This window comes from Mus musculus, chromosome 2 (assembly GCF_000001635.26).
Source record: "Mus musculus strain C57BL/6J chromosome 2, GRCm38.p6 C57BL/6J".
Lineage (NCBI taxonomy): Eukaryota > Metazoa > Chordata > Mammalia > Rodentia > Muridae > Mus > Mus musculus.
The window spans coordinates 159,947,020-159,974,337 of record NC_000068.7 but is presented as its reverse complement, the minus strand read 5'-3'; the positions used below and the strand labels follow the sequence as shown (position 1 = coordinate 159,974,337).

The 27,318-nt window shown below is 40.4% G+C and overlaps 1 long non-coding RNA gene across 1 annotated transcript in view; it reads right to left on the bottom strand.

The window, feature by feature from the left end:
- Nucleotides 1-26,997, bottom strand: part of 4933416E03Rik (RIKEN cDNA 4933416E03 gene) — a 33,949-nt gene extending 6,952 nt beyond the window's left edge. Inside the window, exons 1-4 of the long non-coding RNA NR_040498.1 lie at nucleotides 26,863-26,997; nucleotides 23,230-23,369; nucleotides 5,325-5,481; nucleotides 10-88 (exon numbers count right to left, since the gene is read on the bottom strand). This is a non-coding gene — a long non-coding RNA (RIKEN cDNA 4933416E03 gene). The remainder of the gene's footprint in view (nucleotides 1-9; nucleotides 89-5,324; nucleotides 5,482-23,229; nucleotides 23,370-26,862) is intronic.
- Between the last annotated feature and the right edge of the window lie 321 nt (nucleotides 26,998-27,318).

The following is a 27,318-nucleotide window of genomic DNA, read 5'->3' as shown; positions in this document are numbered from 1 at the left end:
AGTACTAACCTGGTAAGTTAAAGTGGGATGTAGATCAGGTGCATACAAGGGCTCCACAGTGAACATCTTATTTTAGCCCAGGGGACTTCTAAAGGCAGAGAGAGACAGAGACAGCAAATCTCATCTGGATTCCTGTGCAGATATAGAGCTACTTCATTTTACAAAGCCATTCCCAGTGCCAACACCACATAAATGAGCCACCATTTAGTCACTAAATACTATGTAACAGTACTTTGTTTGAATTCGGTCCCTTCTCATTTGACCATACACCCCCTGGAAAATTTGCTTTTCGTCTTTAGTGTATTGCAGATAAGTCAGAATAAAAGACATTCTTTCTGTATTAGCATCTCTCTGTGTTATAGGGATCATGTGAGACACCATCTATGTTGGGATTAAAGTGGAATAATTCATCAAGAATCTATGATGATTCACCACAAAGAAAAATTAGATGTTAATAGCTGCTGGCCCTAAGAAGCCTGCCTCCGAAGAAGCCATAGGCTGAGGGGGAATATTTAAATATGGCAGTAGCTTTATGAACTCATTGATATGTTTTAAAAAATACATTTTAAATCCAAATTGGGCTACTGCAACTTTAAATAAGAATCTATCCAAGCCACCTTCTCTTATTTCTTTTATAACACTAACCTAATTGCCCCTTCTGAAATTCCCCTGCAGCAACCAATGCCTTCCTAGCACTGTGCAGGGTTTCTGGCTAATAATCCACACGTCACACACCCAGTTAGATCCTCTTTGGACCTGTATTTTCATGGGCCAAGCAATGTAGTGAACTTCCTGAGGCCATAACATGGTCCTGGTTGGCTCATGGGAATACAGATGGGCATAGGGGAGCCACGGTGCCAAATTCTAATCAGGAGCCTCTGAAATCAAAGGAGCATGTGATTTTATTTTGGTAGTTTTGCCCTCTACTGAATCTGATCTCTTCCAGGCTGACAGTTTCCAAAAAAAGCAAACATGTCCCATTTTGAGAGGAAGTGCTTATAATGTCTCTTCTCTCACTAATGGCTTTCTCAGATGGGCAAAGCCATATTCTGTGGGCAGGAGAGGCGAAGAAAACTAAACAACGAATGGGACCTCTACCCCGGTCCTTGTACTTTCAATGTTTTGATTTCCACCTTGGCAGCCGTTAGAGAAACCCTATGCCTGTGCTAGGAACCATGTTCAGGGTGAACGGAGCCGAGGAAAATTCTTATGCTGGGTTTAAGGTGAGTGGGGTCCTCACAGGGGCTTGCTCTCCTTTCCTTTCCTTCTTTTCTTCTTTGTCCTTTGGCAAGAATGCAGGCAGAAGGTTTCTTGGGGAGCAAGTATCAGCATGAACAGCACAGCCAACATTAGCTGGGCCTTAGATTCTCAAATTTTCTATGCAGGCACGAACCATAAAAACTGCCTCCAGTATCTTTGAGGCAGTGCTTGTGTAAATGGCCATTGCATTCTATACTTGGTCTCATTAGGTAGCTTTAACTGGTCCAGAACTGGCTACACAAATTAGGCTAGACTCGAACTCAAAGACATATACCTGCCACTGCCTGGCTATTGCTGAGCTTGTAGGCAGGCATCACAATGCCTGGCTCTGGAAAATACTTTTAAATATGAAAAATGAATCATGAACTATACGAATAATAAATCACTGACAAATGAGATGAATTTACTTTATTTTGGAGCCAGTGATTTACATTTTAGCTAGATTTCTTCCGACGATTTAAGTATTTTAATATTCAATTATAATATGCAGAATCTTGCATGGCCCTGAAAACTTGGTTAGGACAGGGTTTCCCAACATCCACACTATGATCTTGACGATGTTAAATTATTGTGGAGGCACACTCTGGGCTTGTTCAGCAGAGTGCCTGGCATCTGCCCAGCAGGTACCAGAAACTGTCCCCATTGCAGTTGTAAGAACCAAAAATGTCTCCGGATACTGCCAGTGTCTGTAGGGGGAGGGTAGTTGACCAAAACTACCTCCTGATGAGGAGCAGTGAACAACTGATTTAATAAGATTCAGTGCTTCTCATGGCTTTTTATCCCATTTCCTTGGAAGACGTGGCTTAGTAAAACTATTGAGTTTACTATAAAGCACATTATGTGCTAACTGACCACCTACTTTTAAAACTCAATTCATAGTAGTCTTTGGAAGCTGTCTCCTAAGTGTGAGCCCTGTTTTCTTTTGTGAGCTGGGGCATGCTTTATAGTAGTTGCTCACAGAAAGAGGAGGAGGTCAAGAAAAGAAGTGAGCAATCATTTTGGACCAATGGCAATTATGTGTTTGTTTCTCATTGATTATTAGAGGCCAGGCATTTTGTAAAAATTGAGAAGTTAAGCCTCTCCCATCCACCCTATGCCAGAAGTGATGCTGTCCGTCCAGTCTTCCTCCCCCTGGTCACTCCCTGCTCCTTCTGATCTCAGGTAACTTAATAACATAACTGGTACAAGGGAAGACTATGGCCAGGTCCTTCCTCAGGTTTAATGGCACCATCTCATGGTATCCTGCGCATAACCCTGTCAGGTAACTACTACTATAGTAAGGGAGCTATGCTTACTGGGACATGGCTTGCCTAAGGTACTTTAGGTGGTAAGGGTATGGGTTGAGATCCAAATTCTGATCTGGTCCTTCCCCCTTCTCAATTAGCACACTTATCTAACCATCACTCTTATGATAGATTCCTTTCAAGACTTAGACTATGAGATCCTGTCCCAAACCAAACCAAACCAAACCAAACCAAACCAAACCAAACCAAACAACAAAAAACAAAAATACCTTTAGACTGGGTATGTAGTTCATTTGATAGAATGCTTGCCTAACATATATGGGCAGAATCCTGGTCATAGGGTGTATACCTGTAATCTCAGCACCTGAAGAGGTAGAAGCAGGTGGCTAGGATTTTCAGGGTCGGCCTTCCATACATAAGTTTGAGGCCAGTATGATTTACAAGAGTCCTTATCATAAAACAAAAGCAAAACTTTGATTAATTTACCTCTATCATATATGTTTATTGTACATCCTAAAAATTTCACCCACATGTTCTTAAAAAAAAAAGGCAATGTAGTGAATTCTGAGAAAAATGATCTACTGAATGTCGGGAGTATTTTCTTTCCTTGATCTGTCTAGGAGTGAAAATGTTAGCCTGTTGTTCAACGCTGCCTCTGCGGTCAGACTAAACAATGGTGTCTATTAATCATGGGAAGAGCATAGGCAAACAAAAAAGGTTATTTTTCCTGTGAATTGAGTCTTATGGTTTGTATAATGGGGTTGCAAGGTTTTATGCCTCATCTAAAGAGGCCTGAGCTGCTCGGGCTGTGATAGCTTACAGAGCTCTTGGTAAATAGTTGGGGGTCTGGCGTCTTTAATCATCAGCACAGAAGTGAGAGGAAGGGACTGGAAGGAAGGAGAGCTAGTGGGCAGAAGAGTGAAGCTAACTTAGATAGACGAGGTCACAGGAGACAGGGCTGTAGAATGTCCACCTCAGATGAATTCCCAGGGTCACATGAGCCGAGGTTTATCAATCACTATGCAGGGTCTAGCCTGGTCTTGTTGATAAACTCTGTGTCTCTAACTTTTCTAATCAGGGTCCTGTTAGTAAGTCATTGATTATCTCTGCTGCAAAAGAGCTCTGCAAGTACCAGGGCCCAGGAAGCTTCACTCTTCCTTTATTCCAGTAAATAGCAATAATCATAATCACAATAACCCATCAGGATCTTCCTAATATCTGCAGCTTCAGTTCCTCTGGGACTGTGTGAGCATGGAAATCCTCCACAGTTTAATGTGGCAGAGCCATTAGGAGGTCAACAGAGTGTAGAACCTTCCTTATGGCCCAAGACAGACCCAGGCTCCCAATTTTCTCATCGTATTATTAAATGTAGCCACCATCACTATGCATCTCTCTGAGCTCTGTTCTCTCCTTCCCTCTCTAACAACCTGAATCTGGCACACTTCCCTTCCCCTTTAACCCTCACAAGCTAAAAATAATATCCTCTTGGAACCAGCCAAAAAGTGTCAGTTGGAGGAGTTTAATTAGCAAGAGTGGGCAGGAGACAGTTCTAGCTTTCCCAATTTGCTATAAACTCTCCAGGGAGCTGGAGCCAAGCTCAATTGGAAAATCCAGGTTCATGTGCACTTGTAACTGGGGTCTTAACTTGCATGCAAAGTCTGCCTAGAAACCAACTGCAATTCCAGTCCATAGCATAGAGTGGGAGCTCTGGGGAGGAAGGAGTAGGCACAAGTACTTGAAGAAGTGTAGGGGCTCAGGAAATAGACACTAGAGCAGGTTTAGGAGGATTGTTTCCTGCCCCCTGCTTCTTTTCCTCCTTTGCAAAGTGAAGATAGATAATCCTAGACCTCATTTCATACACATTTTCTAAGAATAAATAAGCGAAGCCCTCAGAGGGCAGCCTGGTCCAGAGAAAGTCCAATGTTTTAGTGCCTTCTTAATATGAATATTTTTACTTTGGTGTGTCCAGATCTACAGACATGGATACATTTTAGGTTCTTCATTGTTTCCTTTCTATGACCTAGAGTAACAGCTCAGAATGAAGAATGAGGTTTAAATAAAACAGTAATCAAGATTTATATGGTATTTTGCCCAATTTGCATATAGTTTGATTAGCTTTCCAAAAGGACTGGGACATGTCCTCAAGGATTTTGGATTATTGGATCTGGGAGTTTCATTGGCCAGTCTCCTCAAGATTTATCTATTGAAAAGCAACCCTGCCAGGTAGGGAATTATAATAATAACACTTGAGACCTGGCAGAGTACTTACTACTTTTAAAGATTGTTTCTCTAAGCCAATCCTGACCTCTTTTCTTTTTGTTTGATAAAATACCACGACAAAAGCAACTAAAGGGGAAATGAGTTTGTTGGCTTCCAGTTCCAGGTTATAATTCATCACTGAGGGAAAGTCAAAGCAGTGGGAAGGAACTTGACGTTGCTGGTCACATCACACCCATGGTTAAGAATGTAAAGCAATGAATTGATGAATGGCTGTTTATGCTCAGCTCAATTCTCTACCGTGATAAAACTCAGACTCTCCTACAGCCACCCTAGGGGATGAGTCTTCTAAATTTATTTAATGTAATCAAGATTATTCCCTACAGACATGAACATGAAGCCACCTAATCTAGGCAATTCCACACTGAGACTCACTTCCTAGGTGACTCTAGCTTGGGTTAAATTGGCAATTAAAAGTCCCCACCACACTGGCCTAAATCTTATGCACCTTCTAGTGAGATATGCTCGATCCTCGTGGTGACCGGAAGGGATTGTGGTGGTCAGAGGTGAGGTTTCACCTTTGTGTTTTCTTTGAAAACTTACCTCTTTAGCTAGTCTAACCATCATGGCAGGGTGTGGGAGATGGGATGAGTAATGTAAGATGGTCTTGAGTTGAGCATTTGGATGGACACCTTCTGTTAGTCTGGATTTGGTCATATGGATCCGTGGCAGAGCTGACATCCATTTCTTCTGGTGGATCCTTAGAAGAAATGAAGTCATAAGGCAAGCCTGATAAACAGACTCATCTCTTGGCCATAGCAAGAACATGAGTACAGGGAGGAGAATAATAGCAGATACTTTGCAAACAACATTCTGCCACTTTTCCTGTCCCTCCCAGTAGCGCATTGACTACTTTAACAAAGTAAGTACCCTGTGTTCAACACTAAGGAATCGATACCAAAAAAAACCACATACATTCCCTATTCTCGCATGGCCACAGCACATGTTCTCATGGAGAAGAGGAAGATGAATAAAATCATCTCAGAACTGGGAGGGAATGACAAAGTGTGCACAGTGCTAAGGAGAGATGTAGCATGAGAGTTTCAACAAGGGATGCTGACCTAGTTGTGGGGTGGGGAAGTATTTAGGAGAGGGATTTCCTGAGTTTTGATTCCTGAGGTGAGGTTTGAAGAGTGGGACCGGGCACAATCAGGGCAGTTGGATAGGTATAAGGACACCATGACAAAGTACCAGGAACAAATGCTAGGCATTGAGGAAAGCCAGAGTAGTTAAAGGTCAGAAGGCAGTGGAGAAGGTAGGCCAGGCAAAGGCTGGAGAAGACAGCATGGATAGACCGACCTTGGAGGCCACTCTGAGCAATTTGCTTCTTATGCTAAAAGTATTTATAAATAATCAAATGCCCTTGAGCATGGGGGAGGGGGTGACGTGCATGGTGAGGAAGCAATATGGCCATCAACTATTATGCTTATAAATCTAGAATGGAAAGGGACAGCAAAGGAACAAATCTGAGCTCAAATGCTTGCTGGAGATGGAAGGTATACATTCTGATTTATAAAATGCTGCAGAATCCTAGAGAGGTGACTGGAGACACCTAACATAATGATGTGAATTCTCAACTCAGAAGAAATCATCTGGAGACATGGCTCTCCCAACCTTACACCATCACTGAGCATTAAGAATCTATAGCTGCACTTGGTTTATAAATTTATTTTATTAAGAAAGAAATTCAGTAGTGAAGAAGAGAAGAGCCTAACCTGGACTATCTAAGTTTACTGTGGGTGTTCATACCACTTCCAGTCTGTGTGATCTTGGACAGACTTACTGTCATTCTTAAAGTTTCCCCATTGGTCACATGGAAAGAACCACATTGCCTAGTTTTAATTCACTAAATGGAAGATAGACAGGAATGTAAGTTAATTATTAAAAATAGTGCTATTTTCATAAAATGTCTTGTCCACTTGCTTTTAAAAATGTTTAATTTATAAAAGAAAAGATAAACAAAGAAATACTTCCAATTTTTTTCTTTTTTTTGTTTTTTTTTGCAAAAATGTCTGTATTTTTGAGTATTAATTGATAATTCTTTAAGAAACACTTAAAAATTCTAGTGTATGAGTATGAAATAAAAATAAAACAAATTTCAGGTATAATTGACATCACCTGAGATTGATATTTCTTACAGTTGTGCTGTGAAAAGAAATTGTCTGTTTCATATTACATTAACACTATTGGAATAATGTTTATAATGATTTTTAAATATCAGATATGTTTCTGTCTTTATTTTGATATTTAGTGGATTTGATTTTGTTTGTTTTATCAATCTTGACAAATCTTTGCATGTTTTATTGATCATCTAGAGAATTAGCTCTTAGTTCTATTGATCTTGTTTTGTTTTTCTTGTTCCCTAACTTCTCTGATTTTTAACTTTCTACTTTCTCATTTTTAATATACTATTTTGCAATTTATTGCTCTGAACATTTAACACATTATTTTTCCAGTTTCTGAATGTTTTTGATCAAAGTTTTCCATGCTTCTCCAATACTGTTCCAGCCACTTTTGAATTTTCACAATTTTCAACCTTGGCATTTTCATTGACATTCAGGTCTGGAGTACTTCATAATTTTCATTTTCATTCTTCTGTTTACATTTTTGTTTACATCTTTTAAAAATGTGGTTTGTTATGTGAACATTTATTCCTCTTTTTTCTTTGTTATCTAAGAAAGGGATGCCGTGATACTGGTTATTTTTGTATTTGTATTAAAAGCGTGTTTGTAAACATCTCATGTGAGCTTAAAATGATTTTTTGAGTTACTATATCCCACCTTAATGACATAATTTTCAGATACAGCCAACTTAAAAAAACCCATCTATTCTCCTCTTAAAACATCTAATGAACTACTGACTCATTTCCAGAAATTCTCTTTCAAACTCAACTGTTTTTTTCCATGGAATTCTGTTATTTTAGTTATAACAAATACTTTTAATCATATTTTGGCACTTAAGTATTTCTCTATAATTGTATAACTCCTTCCATTTCTTCAATTATTAATTTTTTGGGGTCATCTAGACCTTTGGGTCTGGCTCCCATAGACCTCCTCCTTATTGTTTTTTTTTTTTTCTTCCTTTTAACAAATGTGTCAATTCTGAAGGAATTAATTAATGTGTGGAAGTCTTACATGTCTTCCTTGCAAAGTCACTACTGCTACATAATCCTGAGATGGTTGGTGATGTGAGTGTTTGGTAGAAATCTAAATGGTTTAAGTGACTGAAACTGATTTTTAGGCTAATTTCTTGGATTCTTCTCTTCCAGCTAAATTGAGTCTGGAAGACACTTCTACCCGTGGTTGGAGCTGTAGAAGTTTATTTTGCCAGTGATTTTTCTTTCCATTGATTCAAGGCCAAACATGCAAGATTTACTTCTGAGCCAGTGGGAAGAACTCTGTTCCTCTCTGTCTCTCTGCTCTGTCTCTGTCTCTGTCTCTGTCTCTGTCTCTGTCTCTGTCTCTGTCTCTGTCTCTGTCTCTTTCTCCTCTTTTCCTTCCGTCTTATTCATTGTTTTGGTTTTTTGTTTGTTTGTTTTTGTTTTTGTTTTTTGTTTTGAGACAGGGTTTTTCTGTGTAGCCCTGGCTGTACAGAAGCAGACTCTATAGACCAAGATGGCCTCAAACTCACATAGATCTGCCTATTTCTGCTTCCCACACGCTGGGATTAAAGGTCTGCACTACTACCACTGGGTTTAGTGGACAGAAATTTTCTTTTCTTTTTTCTTTTTTTTTAAAAAAAGACTTATTTATTTTTCTCTTGTCTCCCTTTTTTATTTTATAAATTAATTTATTTTTTATACTCCATATTCCATTTGCCACCTTCCCATCTACCCTCCAACTGCTCCACAACCCACACCTCCTTCCCATCCCCCTGTCACCACATGGATGAACCCACCCCCCACCCTACCTAGTCTCTAAACTCCCTGGGGGCTCCAGTCTCTTTAGGGTTAGGTGGATCATCTCTGAATGAACACAGACCCTGAAGTCCTCTACTGTATGTGTGTTGAGGGCCTCATATCAGTTGGTATATGCTGTCTGTTTGGTGGTTCAGTGTTTGAGAGATCTCAGGGGTCCAGATTAATTGAGACTGCTGGTCCTCCTACAGGATTGTACTTCCCCTCAGCTTCTTTCAGCCTTCCCTAATTCGACAACAGGGGTCAGCTGCTTCTGTCCATTGGTTGGGTGCAAATATCTGCATCTGACTCTTTCAGCTGCTTGTTAGGTCTTTTGGAGGGCATTCATGATAGGTCCCTTTTTGTAAGTGCTCCATAGCCTCAGTAATAGTGTCAGGCCTTGGGACTGCCCCTTGAAGCTGGATCCCACTTTGGACTTGTCCCTGGACCTTCTTTTCCCCAGGCTTCTCTCCATTTGTATTCCTGTAATTCTTTCAGACAGGAGCAATTATGGGTCAGAGATGTGACTATGGGATGGCAACCCCATCCCTCACTTGATGTCCTGTCTTCCTGCTGGAGGTAGGCTCTATAAGTTCCCTCTCCCTACTGTCGGGTATTTCATCTAAGGTTCCTCCCTTTGAGTCCTGAGAGTCTCTTACCTCCCAGGTCTCTGGTGCATTCTGGAACATCCCCCAAACCTCCTATTTCCTGAGGTTACCTGTTTCCATTCTTTCTGCTGGCCCTTAGGGCTTCAGTCCTTCAATAAATGGTGCTGTCTAACTAGCTGTCTGTATGTAGAATGAAAATAGACCCATATTTGTTACCTTGTACAAAGCTCAAGTCCACGTGGATCAAGGACCTCAACATAGAATCAGATACACTCAATCTAATAGAAGAGAAAGTGGGAAAGAGCCTTAAACACATTGGCACAAGGGGAAATTTCCTAAACAGAACTCCAATGGCTGATGCTTTAAGATCAAGAATTGATAAATGGGACCTCATGAAACTGGAAAGCTTCAGTAAGGCAAAGGGAATAGTCTATAGGACAAATTGGCAACCTACAGATTGGGAAAAAAATCTTCACTAACCCCACATCTGATAGAGGACTAATATCCAAAATAAATAAAGAACTTAAGAAGCTAATCACCAAAACAAAACAAAACAAATCAACCCAATCAAAAAACAGGTTATAGAACTAAACTGAGAATTCACAACTGAAGAATCTCGAATGGCTTAGAAGCACCTAAAGAAATGTTCAAAGTCCTTAGTGATCAGAGAAATGCAAATAAAAATGACCTTGAGATTCCACCTTACACCAACCAGAATGGCTAAGATTAAAACTTCAAGGAACAACACATGTTGGAGAGGATGTGGAGAAAGAGGAATACTCCTCCATTGCTGGTGGGATTGTAAACTGGGCAGAACTTTTCTAATCCACAATTACCACATGGCATTTGAATTCCAGTTGTGCCTATTGTACTGCTCTTGAAATGCTAGGCTGTGTACCTTTTCCAGAACCTGAGTTCTGTGGTTAAGTTACCTTTAGGTTGTTCTGGCAACAACTGTCCTTCTTACTACTCTCTCATTCTTGAGTATAACTATTTTCTTAATTTTTAAAACACTTGCCACTTCTTCCAGGTTGTCTGTGTTCTCTGAAATCAGACACACTTTATATCAGTTTAGTTTTCATATTGTAAAACGTCTGCTGCAGTGTCTACATGGGAGAGTTAAATGAAGAAAAGCGGAAGAACACTGATAATAGTGTTCTCAAGCACACAGAGTGCGACCAAGGGTTGAACCTAGCTGGAATATCTTCACCAGAGCTGACTGTCAGGGAACACATTACTCTGTAAAGGAAAGCCACTATCTAATCTTAAATTATATATAATCATAATTAAACAAATTACTTAAAACAGAAACAAATACGTACTTGACTCCCTACTTCTTAGTTGTTTTGCTACAGGTTAGATTATCTGTGAACATGATGTCATTTATGTCTATTTTACATTTATGTTCTAAATGTCCACTGTGTGTGTGTGTGTGTGTGTGTTGTGTATAAAATGGTATGTGGTAAATGGCAATGTGTTCCTAACAATTGCTTTCCAACTCTGCCTCTGCTGACATCATAGTGACATGACATTAGCCATGGTGGGATTATTTCAGGAAATTCTTCTCATCCTAAAAATATTGTGTTTTTGTTCCACCAGAGAACTAGTTGTTGAGCATTTGCTCGTGGTAGTAAATCAAAAAATTAAATGATTCACATACTAAAGAAACATACATGTTCAGATATTGAATTTAGAGAAAAGGGAATTCATTGGTCCCTATTGGACAAAAGAATCAATAACAAATCCAAAGTAATGATGAGACAAATATAAATGAAAACAAACAAACAAACAAAAGACAGAGATACAATCGAGGGTGTAACTCTCTGTCTCTCTCACTCTCTGTTTCCCTGTCTCTGCTTTTCAGTCTCTATCTGCTTGCCTGTCTGTCTGTCTGCCTGTCTCTGTCTCTACACATTTGGATGCTAGAGGTTGATGTTGGGTATCTGCTTCAATGCTGACTGCCTTCCTCAATTGTTTCACACCGTGTTTTTTGAGTCATGGTTTCTCATTGAACCTGAAACTCTGAGTTAGTTAGGCTTGCTGGCCAGGAAGCTCCTGCAATCCTCCTGTCTCCACTTCTCTCATTCAGTCCCTCATATTTGTGCAGTACTTTTCTTTCTGAGACTCCACCAAGCCCTTAGGCTTCTGTAAGTTTCTCCTGACAGGGTCTTTCTTTCTTTCGTTCGTTCGTTCTTTCTTTCTTTCTTTCTTTCTTTCTTTCTTTCTTTCTTTCTTTCTTTCTTTCTTTCTTTCTTTCTTTCTTTCCTTTCTTTCTTTCCTTTCTTTCTTTCTTTTCTTTCTTTCTTTCTTTCTTTCTTTCTTTCTTTCTTTCTTTCTTTCTTTCTTTCTTTCTCTCTCTCTCTCTCTCTCTCTCTCTCTCTCTCTCTCTCTCTTTCTCTCTCTTTCTTTTTCTTTCACAGTAATGAAAAAATGAATATGTTGCTTAATCGAACCATTTAGAGCAATGACATTTTATATAAAAGAGGCAATCACTTACCACTTTCAGTGAGTCTGTTTACAGATCCAGGCAGGGCCTGACATGGAGGCTGACTGGTCTATCTTTGCTCCTGGGCTTGGAACTGGGATCATTTGAAGACTGACTCACTTTCCGTGTATGCTGTTAGAGTCCAGGCATCAGTGAGTTCCCAACTGGCTCTAATTCTAGAACAAATATCCTCTTTACATGCTCGATGCTCTTCTTAACTTGGTGACTGGCTTCCAAGGGTGAGCATCTTAAGATAGATCCAGACACCGGCCATATTGACATTTTGGTCATGAAGCCTCAAGTTCAACATTTTAGGAGTTCATATTGATTTTTGTAGTCTGTGCTCAGGCTACCTCCAATTCTCTAGATCATTTCTACAGATTGGTCATTCTTCAGTAGTCATTAATCTGAGTTCCCAAGAAGATGGGGATTGCAGAAATTCATTACTCATGAACTTTACCCCAAATGGTGCACATAATATTACTTTGTCAATATAACAACTTTTAAATATTATTAATGCTTATCACCTTCCTTCCCAATTCTTGAAAAATAATGGCATTTAAAAAATAATGTCAGTGTTTATAGCACCACGTGCTATGCCTCTGTCCTTTCATCTTTTTTTTTTGTTGTTTTTCTTTACTAATCATTCTATTTATTTACATCTCAAATGATATCCCACTTCCATGTTACCCCCTCCAATAATCCCCCATTCCAACACCACCCTCTCCCTTCCCCTTTGTTTCTATTCTACTTTTGGACAGGAACATTTCTGGGTTAAAAAACATTGAGATGGGTGGATGGTCCCATTCCTCAACCAGGGCCCATGCCTATCTACTGGAGGAGGTCTCAACAGGTTCTATTTCCCTCTTCACTGAGAATTTCAGCTGAAGTCAACCCTGTTGGGCCCTGGGAGCCTCCTGTTTCCCTGGTATCTGGGACCCTCCAGTGGTTATCCTCAATTCCTCATCCCCCCTGCTACATATTTTTGTTTGATTTCGTGACCCTCCCTCTGTACCTCTCTCACATCTTCTCCAGTTCCGGATACTGCCACACTTATTTCCTGCCCTTTTTCCTCCCTCCCTGGTCCCCCTCTCCCTCTACCTCCCACAATAGTCCTGTTCCACTCTCAATGCAGGACTGAGGCATCCACCCCCTGGTCTTCCTATGCTCCACATTGTCTGTGGATTGAATCATGGGTATTGTGAGCTTTTGGGATAAAGCCACTTATTAGGTAGTACATACTATTTGTGTTCTTTTGTGTCTAGGTTACCTCACTCAGGATGATATTTTCTAGTTCCATCCATTTGCCTGCGAATTTTATGAAGTCATTGTTTTTAATTGCTGCGTAGTACTCTATTGTGTATATGTAACACATTTTCTGTATCTGTTCTTCTGTTGAGGAACATACGGGTTGTCTCCAGCTTCTGGCTATTATAAATAAGGCTACTATTAACTCTTAAAAAACAGTGAAGGTAAACCTGATTTTTACCCATACTATCAATTATTGTCCCAGTGTCCTTTGGATAATTTTGTTTGTCCTAGGTTTGTTTTCTAGAAGGTTCTTTAGAAGTGGCACTACCTGAGTCCTTAAATGATGTATAAATGATCTATAGTCTTTATAGGCTGTCTTCACTTGGATAAACACCAAGCCCCTCACTTGCTTCAGTTTTCCTCGAACATTGCCAATGAGATAAACCCATATGTTCTTTTCATGTAAAGCTTTTGTATCTCTACATAAATGCCAAAAATGTCACTTCTCCCTCAGCTCCAGTAATTTCATTAGGATGCTTCAGCACTGCTTCTTCTGGCTCAGCACCTTTTCAATGAGTAGTTTGGAATTTATATTACCTATAATTTATTATAAACTGTAACACAGATTTTAATTTTTGGAAGAGTTGTCATTCTCATTACATTTTGCTATTTCTTGTTTGTCTTCTTTTCATCGGAGACTACTATACATTTGTTGAGGCTTCTTTCGTTAAATTCAGTATATTATCATCTCTTATAAATCATTATATCTCTTTTTTATTTTTAATGTTTTGTTCCTTTTAATTCCTGTTCCTCCTAACTAGTTATTATGTTTATTTGCAGTTGTTTGCTTTTTACTCTAGATTTGATTTCTGAAGACCCATAACAAATAAGATTGAGGAAGTAATAAAAAAGCTTGTGACTAAAAAAGGCCCAGGTCTAGATGAAGCCATGGAAGGAGTCTACCAGAGAACTACAATCAATACTTCTTTAATTACACACACAAGAGAGGAGAAGGAGGGGAAGGTGGGTAGGTTCAGGTATGGGGGGAGACAGGAGAGAAGCACAATGGGCTAGGAGAATAAATGGAAATATGCAGCTGCAGGTGGTGGGGGACAGGCGGACCTCTAGAAAGTCCCAGAAGCCTGGGATGTGAGATACTTCCAGTATTCAATGGAGATGACCTTAGCCAAAATGCCCAACAGTGAGGAGATAGATTCTGAAGAGTCCACCTCCAGTAGATACACAGGGCTCCTAGTGGAGGAATGGGGCCAGCCACCTATCTTCAAAGTTTTTGACTCAGAATTGTTCCTGTCTAAAAGAAATGCAGAGACAAAAGTGAAGCAGAGACTGAAGGAAAGGCCATCCAGTGACCAGCCCAACTTGGAATCCATCCCATGGACAGGCACCAAACCCTGACACTATTACTGATGTCATGTTGTGGCATGGCTGTGCTCTGAGAGGCTCTATCAGCAGCTGACTGAGACAGATGCAGAGACTTGCAGCCAACTATTCGTCTAAGGTCGGAGACCCTTATGAAAGAGTTAGGGGAAGGACTGAAGGAGCTGAAGGGGATGGCAACCCCATAGGAAGAACAGTCAACCAACCCAGACACCTCAGAGCTCCCAGAGACTAAGCCAACAAACAAAGAGTATACATGGGCTGGTCCATGGCCCCTGGCATATATGTTGCAGAGGACTGCCTTGTCTGGTATGGGAGAGGATGCGCCTAATCCCATAGAGACCTTAAGGCCCAGGGAAGTAAGATGCAATGGGGAGGGTGAGGCAGGGGTGGGTGAATAGGGAAGGAGTGTAGGTGGGAGGGGCATCGCTCTCCTAGAGGCAAAGTGGTTCAGCAATGAGGTGAAGAACTTTTGGAGGTGGGACAGAGAACGGGGGCAACATTTGGAATGTAAATAAGTAAAAATAATTTAATAAAATAATTACACACCAAAATTGAAATAGAAAGGTCATGGCTTTCACAGAACAATTTGGGAATGACCTTTCTATTTTTATGTTTTTGAATATGCAAACAAGTTAAAGACATAGCAAGAAGAACAAGACTATAGGACAATGATGAACATGTATGTTCACATATAGATGAACATAAATGTAAAATTCTTCAGTGAAATACTGGAATTCTGAATACAGGCACATATCAAGAAGACCGTCCATCGCAATCAATTTGGCTTTATCTCAGAAATGCATGGTTGCTTAAACATATGTAAGTGAATATATATTATTGTCATATAAGTCATATTAATTAACTTAAATAAAATCATATGACCCTCTCAATAGATGGAGAAGATGCTTTTGATGAAACACAGTATGCATTTATGAGAGAAATCCCAAAGAGACTAGGACAGGGAAAGCACTCAGCACAATAAAGTCTATGTGACAAACTCATAGCCAGCATTGTCCTAATGGAGAGAAATGTGAAGCGATCCCATTACAATCAGAAACAGCACAGGCCTGTCCACTATCCCCATCCCATTTTAATCTAGTACTTGGAGCATTAGCTGGAGCGATAAGGCAAGAGAAGGAAATGAAAGAGATACAAATAGGAAAAGAAGAAGCCAAGTTATCCCTATTTGCAAATGCTATGATCTTCTACATACAATACACCAAAAATTCCACCACATAACTTCTAGAAACACCCAGTGATCTCAGGCATGTCTCAGGGCACAAAATCAACTTAGAAAGATCAGTAACCTTATCATACACCACAGGCAAACACACGGAAAGAGAGTTCATAGGCACACTCCCATTTACAGTAGCATCAAAGACAATAAAGTACCTTGAAATAAATATCAGTAAAGAGGTGAAACCCCCCTACAGTGAAGCTTCAAATCTTTGAAGAAAGAGGTTGGGAAAGAAACTAGAATATAGAGCGATGTCCTATGCTCATAGATCAGTAGAATTAATATTGTGAAAATAACTGACCTAGCAAGAGCAATTTACAGGTTAAATGCAGTCACATTAAAATACCCAGAGCATTCTTTATGGATGTAGAACACTAAGTTCTAAATTTCATATGGAACCAGATAAGAACCCAGATAACCAATGCAATTCTGAGCAAAAGGGATAAAGCTGGTTTTTCTTAAATTAGCTGAGTCTCAATGGCCCATTTTGGTTTCCCCCTTCTCTGGTTTTGGATGTTGTCTCGCCTTCCTCTGCCTCTTTCTACATTGATGTTGCTACCACACAAGTTCTGTTACTTTTGTGTTTTGACCAGTTCATTTTTTGTTTTGTGTTTTCAGAAGTTACCTAGTGACATGATTTGGTTTTAGGTTGTCTCTGAGGCTTAACTTTTATTGTTCCAGACCTTCACTACCAACTGTGATGTTGGGGACGGGTAAATCATGAAAGCATGTGGTCATTACCAACAAAAGCTGACAATCTGCTAGGATATCTTATTAATTAACATATCATGCATACTTCCAACAATTGCAACAATTGGTTGATTAAATATTTAATAAAATATACAAAATAGGAAAATGTTTTAAAATATTAAAGCCATCAAATTTTCTAGACGTCTTGGTTATTTTCTTAATTTGATTTTTTTATTTTATGTGCATAAGTGTTTGGCTTGCCTACATGTATATGCCCCATGTGTGGCATCTAGTTGCCCTTGGAATCCAGAAAGGGGCATTAGATCCCATAGAAGTGGACTTATAGGTGGTTGTGATTTGCCAATGGCTTCTAGGAAGTGAACCTGGCTCCTCTGGAAGAATAAGGAATTCTCTTAACCATTGAACCCAATTTAGTCCCAACATCTTGGTTATTTTTTTTAATCATGATTTTAAAAATCTGTCTTTGAGTAAAAGACACCCTCAATAATGAAGACCCACTAAAATCATTCTGGTGTAATAGAGAACATTATGGCTAGCTCTGCTCTTGTCATAATTAGTAGTGATATTAGTAGATATGTGAATCTTACTTTTCAAGACTCAAGGTCTTCAGATCTAAGATTACAAAAATGATCTCAGAATCTGCCTACTACTGGCACAGCCAGTAAGTCTATTTCTTGACTTCTGTGGTTTGCTTCCATAAACAAGGTAGACAAGATCAGGAGAATGTGGGCTCTAGAATTCCAGCTAGTAGGAACTGATTCCAGTAATTCCAAAAGAAATACTAATTTGTGCCTTATTTAATTCTATCTTGGCTCCACAGTTTCTGAAAACAGAGACATTCATTATGGTGTTTGTTTATTTTTATTTCCTATGGTAAGGTAAAAGACCCGTGGCAGATGTGAACATGCATAGATGGATGCAATCAATGCTGAAACAATCCCAAATGTATATTAAGGAAAGATACATTAAGATGTTAAAATATGAAAAATTAATACTTCCAAGAAAGGACAAAAAAACCCTGCAAGCCGTTCCCTATTAGATTCATCGAAGAGAAAGAACTTCATTATTAACATGGCAGAAACACTTTGGCCAGTTTTCCACGTTTCTCTTGATGGGCAGGACTCTCAGAGCGCTGCCTGCTGACACGCCTCTCTGAATGTGTGCTCTGATGTGGTGTCAGGATGTTTGGCTTACAGAGCAGAGAGAGATCTGCCATGTACCGGAGTGTACCCCAAGTACTTATTCACACTTTTTCCTCCATCTGTGTTTCATGCCACCAAAGTGTAGTATCAGAAAGAGTTGAAAGGATGGAGCCTGTTCCACCTGAGGAACAGAAAACACAAGGAAGGGATGGATGTGAGGCACAAGGGCTCTATATCCAATTACCTATGAGGTTGTTATGGAAAAAAGAAACTTGTTTGACATTATCCCACAGGGAAAAACTGCCACTAACAGACGGACGTTATAAAGATGTGATTCTTGGCTCTGACATGGAGGAAGCCACTCTCCAGTTCTGAAGTCTTGCTTGGCCCACTTTGGTGTCTACTCAGATCTTTTCCACCCAGAGTCCTGTTCTTACTTTCAGTAATAAACTCTTCCAAAGACTCACATTCCCTTTCTGACACTGTTCTCAGACAGATAATCTTGTCTGCATCTAGGAGTGGACTCATGCTTCACTATAGACATTTATTTATTATATATTCTCTGTGTCTCTGTGTGTGTGTCTGTGTGCATCTGTCTGCAGGTGCTTGCAGAGTGCAGTAGTGCCATCAGATGCTTTGAAGCTGGAGTTATAGGTGGCTGTGAGCTGCCTGATGCGGGTACTGTGAACTAAGTTCCTTTGAAATACCGGCAAATGCTCTTAGCTTCTGAACCATCTTTCCACTCTTCATCTTTCATTTTAAAGAATGCATCAAAGATAGCATTGAATATAGGGAAATCACTTTGACACGAAAATTGCTAGGTTATATTTGGCAATATGGTGATTTTTCTTAAGAATAAATAGTAGCATCTTGTCACTAACTAAACCGGTCTAAAGATTGCAGCTGCTAACCAACCACATATGACCAATCATATTGCCTTTCAAGATGCTCTCAATGAGGCCTGGGTCCTGCCATAGAGGCTAGTGAGAGAACAGCCAGGTAGACACTGTTTCATTTGGATCTGTCCAGGTATCATCCAATCTGCCTGCCTCTAAGTTTCCTCCCAGATGTTTAAAAAAACAATGCCCACACTTTTACGTTCTTGAATGCTCTTTTCTGGGGTCAAATATGTTGGCCCCTCCAAAATGAGGCATGCTGAAGTATAGCTTTTTCACACTGGCAGGTCTCTCAGCTGTCATGTGTGTGTAGCTTGGGTTCCGGTCAAGAAGGATGGAGAACTGGAAGCTTAGAGTAGAATGGAATTTCAGAAAGTAGGTCACTTCAGCCCATGGTGACCTTGTGTATTGAAAGTGATAAAGAGTTATGGGCTAATGGCCAAACTTCTTAACTCTTGCTCCAGTGGCAAGAAAACAGGTCTAGGAAGTCTGGTATAGGCTCATTAAGGGCTTCTCCCCTAGTTCTCAGGAGCATTAAAAGCTTGCTGCTTTTGGTGGACAACAAAATTCAGGTTTGCCTCTTAGTATGAACAGCTAGAACAAATGAATAGAACCGTATTTAAAACTGAAGCTTCTAAAGGCTGGTGTTGCAGAGAGGGAGAGAGAGAGGGAGAGAGGGAGAGAGGGAGAGAGGGAGAGAGGGAGAGAGGGAGAGAGAGAGAGAGAGATGGTACTCTCTGAGCCCCAAAATAAGTGACTGGGAGGTAAAAGCTGACCAGAGATTTTACAGCTTAAGGTAACCAAAGGAAGCCACTTGACGTCCAGCTGCTGTGGAACATGGGGAGCTCTAAGAACACCCAAGTAGGATGTAGCTTGAACTCTAAAGGGACTAACCCCTAGCAATAAGAAAACTCATGAAATATCTCAACATTGTATAGATTAGTCTGAATTCCTTGGGTTAGACTGTGATTTCTTTGTGATTGCTTATCTCCCTAATATGAGCAAACAATTTTTTCTTTGCACAAGATATCTTTTCTATGATTTTCATATACAGTGTACAATTCTAAATTTAAAACGTGAGATAATATTGTAAAAAGCCAAACCAACCAACATAGAAAGAAACTAAAATAAAAGCAGACTCTCCAGACTTGGACATAGGAAATAACTTTTGTTTTCTCTGTCTTCATGGTCTAACCTCCACTTCTTCCTATGTTTTCCCTCTTTTTTCTCTGCCTCTTCTTGGCCATGCCTTCTTTCAGTTTAGCCAAGGGCAAGTCTCTCACTCTAGCTGGAAACTCACTCTCTTAGTTTAATCCATTTTGAATATCATAGGTAATTGAAAACCTTTTCTGGAAGCATGTCATATTCTTGATTTGACTCTGCACCTTCTCAAGTTAAAGCTAGCTCTCCCCACTCCTGAGTCTTCTCGGAACTATGCTCTATTAGCTACTCAGGGGGATCTGTTGGCTCCACTAGTACTGCGAATCCCCATGTTTGTGGGTTTCGCTGTCTCTTACTTCTGTTTGTGATCTAGTCAGTTCTTTTCTGAACCCAACTCTTCCTTGCAGCACTTTGTCAAATAAAGCCAAAGCCATCCAGCACTCTCTACTTACGTTCTGATTTCCATTTTTTCCCATTAGAGCTAGAAGTCCAGCAAGTGGAGTCTGAATTCCAAATTATTTGAGGGATAGCTTTCACCAAATGTTTTACATTTGAACAACACAGATCCAGATCCCACCAACTTATGGACCAACTTCTTTATTTCTTACTTCTTACCATCTGGGGCCCAGGCCTTCAATCTATACTGTGTTTAGTGGCAGCTGTTGTCTTTGCTATTTATTCATAGTGTAGTTAGAGTAAGCCAGGTCTTGCAGCAGAAACAAACAGACCCCCGATTTTGACGTGCAAAGTAAGGATACTTTTGTCTACAGCCACAAGTCCACCTGAAGTTGTTCAGTAACTTTCTCACAATTCACTAGGGTATCCAGGTTTATACTTGAGACACACTTTTTACTATTGACTAATAGACCTCTCTGGTGGCGATTTACACTGGCCATTTGGTGTGCTTGTCAGATTTGTTGGTAGCACATTGTGCAGAACCGGTCCACAGCCCCAGCTGAGCACAAAGAGGTCAGGGAATGGAAATTTACAGGGTACTTAGAGACTGTGGAATAAGAACATGTGGTAAACAACACTAATGACTACCACATAGACCCCTGTGTATGGAGGAACTTGGTATGCAGAGTGAAAGGCATACAAGTGAGTGGTGGAAACTAGACATTCCACTCGCGGTTCTGAGGCCTTAGATTATTCCTATGGAAAAAATGCAGGTGTTAGATCCCTAGTGTTTACATTATACAGAAATACATTCTACAGAGTATAAGTTGAACAAAAAATGGGAAGGAAAGTTTCACAGTTCCAGAAGAAAACATTGAAAACATTCTTTCCAAACTAGGCTAGGGAAGAAATTCTTAAGCCAAAAATTTCCAAACCAACAAGGGAAGGTCTAATACATATAATTAAAGTACAAGCAAAAGGCAGTAATAGTAACACCACCATAAACAGGAGTCATGCCAAAGACCAAAGGCGAGCTGCTTTCAAGTCACACCACTGGCTATAGAGCAGAAATTAGAATCTAGAATGTGTTTCAGTAGGTCAACCAAAAGGAAGATAACAGAGTAGAAAATATCACAGGGGATGAATGTGCTTCGGAAATGTGCTTGATAAACACAAAGGGAATATTATACAGCACTTTCAAGGAGCAAGCATTACTTATATTAACATGGATTAAAAGGTCAGACTTAGTCCTTAATATGTAGAGCATAGAGCCTATTGTTGAAAATTGAAAAATACACAAAATCATGTTTTCTATATATAGAGAGAGATATTAATAAAACTATAAACACCAGATATTTTTAATTAGTTTTCATTAACGGGAAAGATGTTGAGATATATTAGCCTAAAATTTAATGTTTCATTTCATCTCATAAATGATAGATAAAAAGGCTATAAAGCAAATAAAACAAAATATTAATGTCTGCCTAGTCTTGTTCATAGGTACAAAGCAGAGATGTTGTGTAATGTGGTGAAACTTTCATGCACTTGAGATATTTAAAAATTAAATATAATTAAATTAAATATAAGAGTGGAAAACTATAAGTACAAGGTACATAGATGTACCTTGTTCTCACAGATTTATGTGAATATGTGTTAGAAGACACTCAATGACCATATCAGTCATATGTCATATGTCATATGTCATAAGTCATATCACTGTGAGAGCTGCAGACAGGCAGTTTAAGACTTGGTGTCTTAGCCATAGCACATCCCATCCCATGTTATTCAGGTCTCTCCTTATAGACTTTATTCTGCCAGTCTGCTGGCGGTGGTTTTCATATGGTTATGGTGGCTTTGACCATTTAGTTTGTATGGGGATACACACTCATATGTATTCTTCTTTGAGGGAGACTAGTCCCCTGAAAATGGTTCCACAAAACAAAATCCATTACATCTCCCTGGCCAGAAATGAGTCAAACACCAGATAAATCACTTTTAGAAAAAAATGGGAATAGAATCTCTTCATGTAGTTTCCACAAATGAGTCTTCTGTTAGTAAGAAAGGAAACCTAGTGGCAAGTGATGGTAAGCAAGCAACAGGCTATGCTGGGGTGACCATGGCACGGGGTATTGTTTACCCATAATGAATCTCTGTCAGGCACTGCTCTGGGATCTCAATATGTAGAGTGATTTTATTCACACCACACAGCAAAAAAAAAAAAAAAAAAAAAAAAAAAAAAACCACCTCATTTAATGAAAGAATTGAAGGCTCAGAGGAGCAGAGGTACCATAGGTACGAAATGTCAGAGGCAAAATTTGAACCTCAGCCAGTCTCTTAGCTTACCCAATGTTCACTGTGCTTTGTTATTTTAGATATGTGAGAGATGTAAGCTCCTCCTTCAGGAAGTTCCGTGCTAACTTAGATGAAGAAAGTCAGAAGCACATGGGCTAATTGAATTTTGATATATCCTATGGTTGCCTATTATCCTGTCTTGACAGCACTAACAGTGCATGCTTTGACTCATGTGTGTTTTGGCTCTACAGGAATATTTCCCAATGATTTCCATTGCTTCCATCATAAGAAATTTCTGCTATATAAATCCCAAAGTGCAAATGGCCCCTGTGTGGTGTGAATAAAAGGTGTTTGGAGTGTGGGACAATTTTCCATGAAAAGAATGTTCGTCTTTGCATTTGAGGTTCATGTCTTGGAATTATTGACCACAACATGATACTTAAAAGTATGAGAATAAATTTTGTGGAGTATTACACTTTCCCATTATAGAAAATTAGCAAGTGATCTAGATCATGGATATAAAGGGGAGACAGGTTTTGAAGGTTAAGTATTTACATAAATTTAGTAAGCCCAGGTTTACTAACACCTGGTAACTGAAAGCAAAATTTTCTCCAAGAAGCCATGGGTTAAACACTCCATTATATCTAACCTGAGAAAACCGAAAAAGAGCTTTTGAGATTAATTCTTGATATAATTGGGGGTATTTCTAATGTTATTATGGGCAACAAGGCATTATAGCTCAATCATTTTTTATTAGTAATTGCCTTCCTTAGGTTTTGTTATTTCCCTACTGAGGATGACATTGACTTGGGTTCTTCCTTGGACATTATACACACCGACTGATAGTTCTTCCCATGGCCCATGTGTCATCCAACTCATGGTTTATTCAACTGTGTCAATTTTTTCACTAAAAGATATTTACATCCCACAGACACGTTTGTCGAGTTCACCCAATGCCATCAGCTTTACTCACTTTTAGTCTCAGACCCAAGGCACATGAGCACTGTTGACAATAGTTTTCTGTGTGACAGAATCTGGTGGAGAATCAATGTATCCAAGCTGACACATTGACACTGCTGCTTAAAGGGTTATATCTTGCTGAAGAGGATCAACCTAGACACAGATAAACAAGGAAGGAAATGAGAGAACATGGTAAGTTAGATCCTTCTTGTGATCTCTTCGTGCCCCATAATAGAATGGAAGATTCCAGAAAGTAGAAACCTCCATCTCCCTGTGGCTCAGGAAGGCACATGGTAGTCACTGTTGCCGTGTCTCTGCTCCTGGGAAGGCAGACAGATCCAGATCTGGATCCAATGTGTCCTCATCTGTTTAGTTCCTCTTCATAAAGTAAAGGCCAGCCATCTGGGAGGGCAGCACAGTTAAGCCTCTTGCTCTCATTTGACAGCCTGGATCACACACATTTGCAAGCCTTGAAAGTACCACTTAATAGGACCTTCCATGTGCCTCAGAGCCAGCTGCAGAGAAAGTGCTGCTAAAGCACTGGATTGGCAGAGTTAAGTTTATGCAGATGGAAGAGTTAGCAGAGACCACAGAACAAATACCAGCAACCAACCCATTTCACACTTCTGAAAAAAGAGAGAGAAAGGAATGGCAGAGGCGGGCCAAAGCAAATAGGCTTTGGAAAACTTGAAACTGTGGGCTGGAAGGTCCATTTCTTCCTCTTTTCTTCACACTCATTCTGAGAAGTTTGCTGCACTTATGAAAGCAGAACCTGGAGCACTTAGGAGAGCAGAGCTTGCAGGGAGCACTTAGGAAATCAGAGCCTGGAACACTTGGAAAAGTAGAGTCTGGAGCACTTTGAAGAGCTGAGCCTGGATCACTCAAGGCAGAGCCTGGAGCACTTTAAGACAGAAGCTGGAGCATTTAGGAGAGCAGAGCTTGGAAGATCAGAGCCTTGGGCACTTACGAGAGCAGGTCCTGAAGCATTTAGGAACGCAGAGCCTGGAGCACTTGGCAGAGCAGAGCCCGGAGCACTTGGGAGAGTAGAACCCGGAACACTTGGGAGAGCAGAGCCTGGGACACATGCAGCTCTAGTCAGCCCCATGCAGGAAAGGGTTTCCAGTCACAAAACAGATGTTGATTCAGGCATCTATAGAGTGGGGTTTTCTCGTTCTAGGGTCATTGTTTCCAGAAGAATCTATGTTTCTGGGATCCCTTTAAATTGTTTTGTTTGTTTGTTTGTTTGTTTTGTCTATAATCATTCTTAATCTTTTATTTTATAGCTTTTCTTTTATTCCAGAATAAAAAATAGACCAAAAACAAAACAAAACAAAACATAACAAAACAAAACAGAACAAAACAAGAAACCTCCCCCCCCCCCAGCATATAAGTGGATGAAAATTTCCTTCCTTGCTACCTACCTCACATAAATACCCTTAGCTTCAGCCAAAGCACTTGGTGCTTATGAAAACTGTATTCTAAAGTCATTGGATGCCACAGCCACTCCGGGGAATGTGTAAGGCACCAGAAGTATGAAGGACAATGTTAGAAGATAAAAGTTAAGGAGAGATTTAGCCTGCTGTTCTGGGAGACAGGAGGTGGGTGTTTCTCAGGATTTATAGATGGTCGTCGGAAGGAAGCATCTTGTGAGCTGGCATTGGTGTAGTTAGTTGGTGGCATAGCAGCAGCTCTAATATTTCCTCTGTGAAAGGAAATGATGGGCACAGGAGAGCAACCATACTAAGATCATCAGAGCTCCGAATGCATTGGAAAGTGGCTGTCAGACAACCTTTCACAGCTTAGTCAGGTTACTCAACTCACTTACCAGAATGTGTGGACATGTGTCTATGAGGAAAATATTTGCAACTGTGTTTAAAAACAGTTCCATCTGTTCGTATGTACTTTAAATGCTTAGATGGAAAAAAAAATAAAACATTAGCAAAAACTAAAGAGTCAGATGGTTTGTGAGACAGGCTAGGTTATCCCGTTTTGAGTTGGGATGCATGGATAGAGTGTTGATTGGTAGGCTAAGAGCCAACGGAAATAGGTCCTGGCATGGGGAGGGGCAGGGAACAGGGCAGTGAAAGTGAGTGGGGTTTCCCACGGTTGCTTCTCCAGACCAGATGAGACCTCCAAAGGCTGGCATCCTGACATACGTGGACACTTTGTTTATGAGAAATGATGCTGGCCAAAGAAAAGCTCATTAGGGTAATGGAGTTGGCATCTTAGTGACTCTGCATTCAAAGAAGGAAAAAATCCTCTCTGGAATTGGCAGGGTAAAGAGATAATAAAAAGTCATGTTGGTGCCGGAGTCAAGGAGTAGTAAAATGGGATGGGTGTATGGTTTTCAAAGCTTTACAAACCCTTTGAGAGGGCAAGCAGCCTGAGTAATGTAGATGCATCATAGGAGCCTCATGAGTGGTAATGCTGAGAAAGACCAGTCTATATTCATTATCTCTGGTAAGAAAGTATCCCAGTGAGACACGTGTCATTCACACTGACAGATAAAATGTAGGTATGCCACTTTCAAATAGAGTCGTAGGTTTGGACCAGGGTCCTGCACTTCTGACTACGAAGGGAAGCAGAGTCTACAAATTAAGACATTTGAGACTGTCATTGGCCAACAAAAGAGTAGGAAGCTCAAGTGTGACTCTTAATTCTACGCATGGCCTCTTCAGCTTTTGATCAAGTCAACCTTGATAAACATCAGTTTCTTATCTGAAAGCTGACACTAGAATATTTCATCTTCATTACTCACAAGACAATGTGTCCCACCCAGCTCTTCATGGTGCCTCCGTACAGGCAGCAGATGGTGAGCATTGATGCTTGGGGTAAAGGCAACAGTGTAGTAGTTGTTGCCAGGTAACCATGGTCCCACTGCCTATCCTCAACAAACCAGAATCTGGTGTTGGAGGCTGCACCAGTTTTGATACCACTAGCTAAACCATTTTTCGGTAATATAATATTGAATTACTTTGACATTAGATTACTTTTGACCAAGTCAGAAAGAATGAGATGGGCAAAGAAAACTGGGAGCAAATTGCTAGCAGGTCTGGATGGCTTCTTCTGTCCTCCCTGTGGAAGGGGATGAGGAGTGTTCCCATCAAGCCCCATCCCCCCACCCCCAATCAAGGTGTTCCTTTCTTTTATCCCTACAACTCTCAAAAAAAAAAAAATCTGTTCGGTAACAACTAGCTTAAATATCACCTTAACCCCAGAAACCTGGGTTTGTGAGTCTGCCCTGTGGGAAAGGCAAAATTTGAAGTCCCTGTCTGACAGCGATGGTGGAAGAACCGGTCGGAGTTAGTAGCTCCTCGTGGATTTCTCGGTGTACCAACCTGAATACACTAAGTACATCGGCTTACTTATAGATATTCTCACATACGTCCTGCAGTCAAACTCAGTTAATGAGCCCTTCCATGAAAAGCTCACGTTAGATACCAGGCAAGGTTCCTGCCAGCACTGGCCTTGTAGTTGTGGCTCGGCCCACATGTGGCACAGGTGGTCCTTCCCGCTCTCAAATGGGTTAGGTCTAAGAATGGGATCTTGAGTGGGTATTGCTGCCCTTAGGCTTTGGTCAAGAAAATTGCAAAGAAAACAAAATGTGTCCTCGTTACCACAAGAAGAACGAGTTTGTAATCCCAACCTGAGGCCCATCCAGCAGGTGTGCACACTGACGCTAACCTCCTGCGCTGATTGCCTTGCGATTGTTTTCCCGGGTGGCCACCTTCTCCTAGGAAACCGTCGATGGACCTGTTTATCCACTGCTCACGTTGGCTGTGGGTGAGTAAAGACAGCGGGGCACCGGGAGGAGGAAGCATGCTTTGTTTTCTCAACATGCGCTTTATGATACACCCTGGCGATGTCATCTCCCAAGGGGATACGACTGTGTCATCCAGATGAGTCAAAGGTGGTCTCTGTGTGCTGGCCCCAGGTTGTTTAATGTTTCCACCGTCAGGACAAGGCCCATTAGCTCAAGCACCTACCAGGACCAAACCCAAAGTTTTACACATATAATTACTTTAAAAATCGTCTGAGCAAGCAGATTTTTAGCCAATTAGAGCTTACCTAATTCACAAACCCTACTAAACCTCACCTAGCA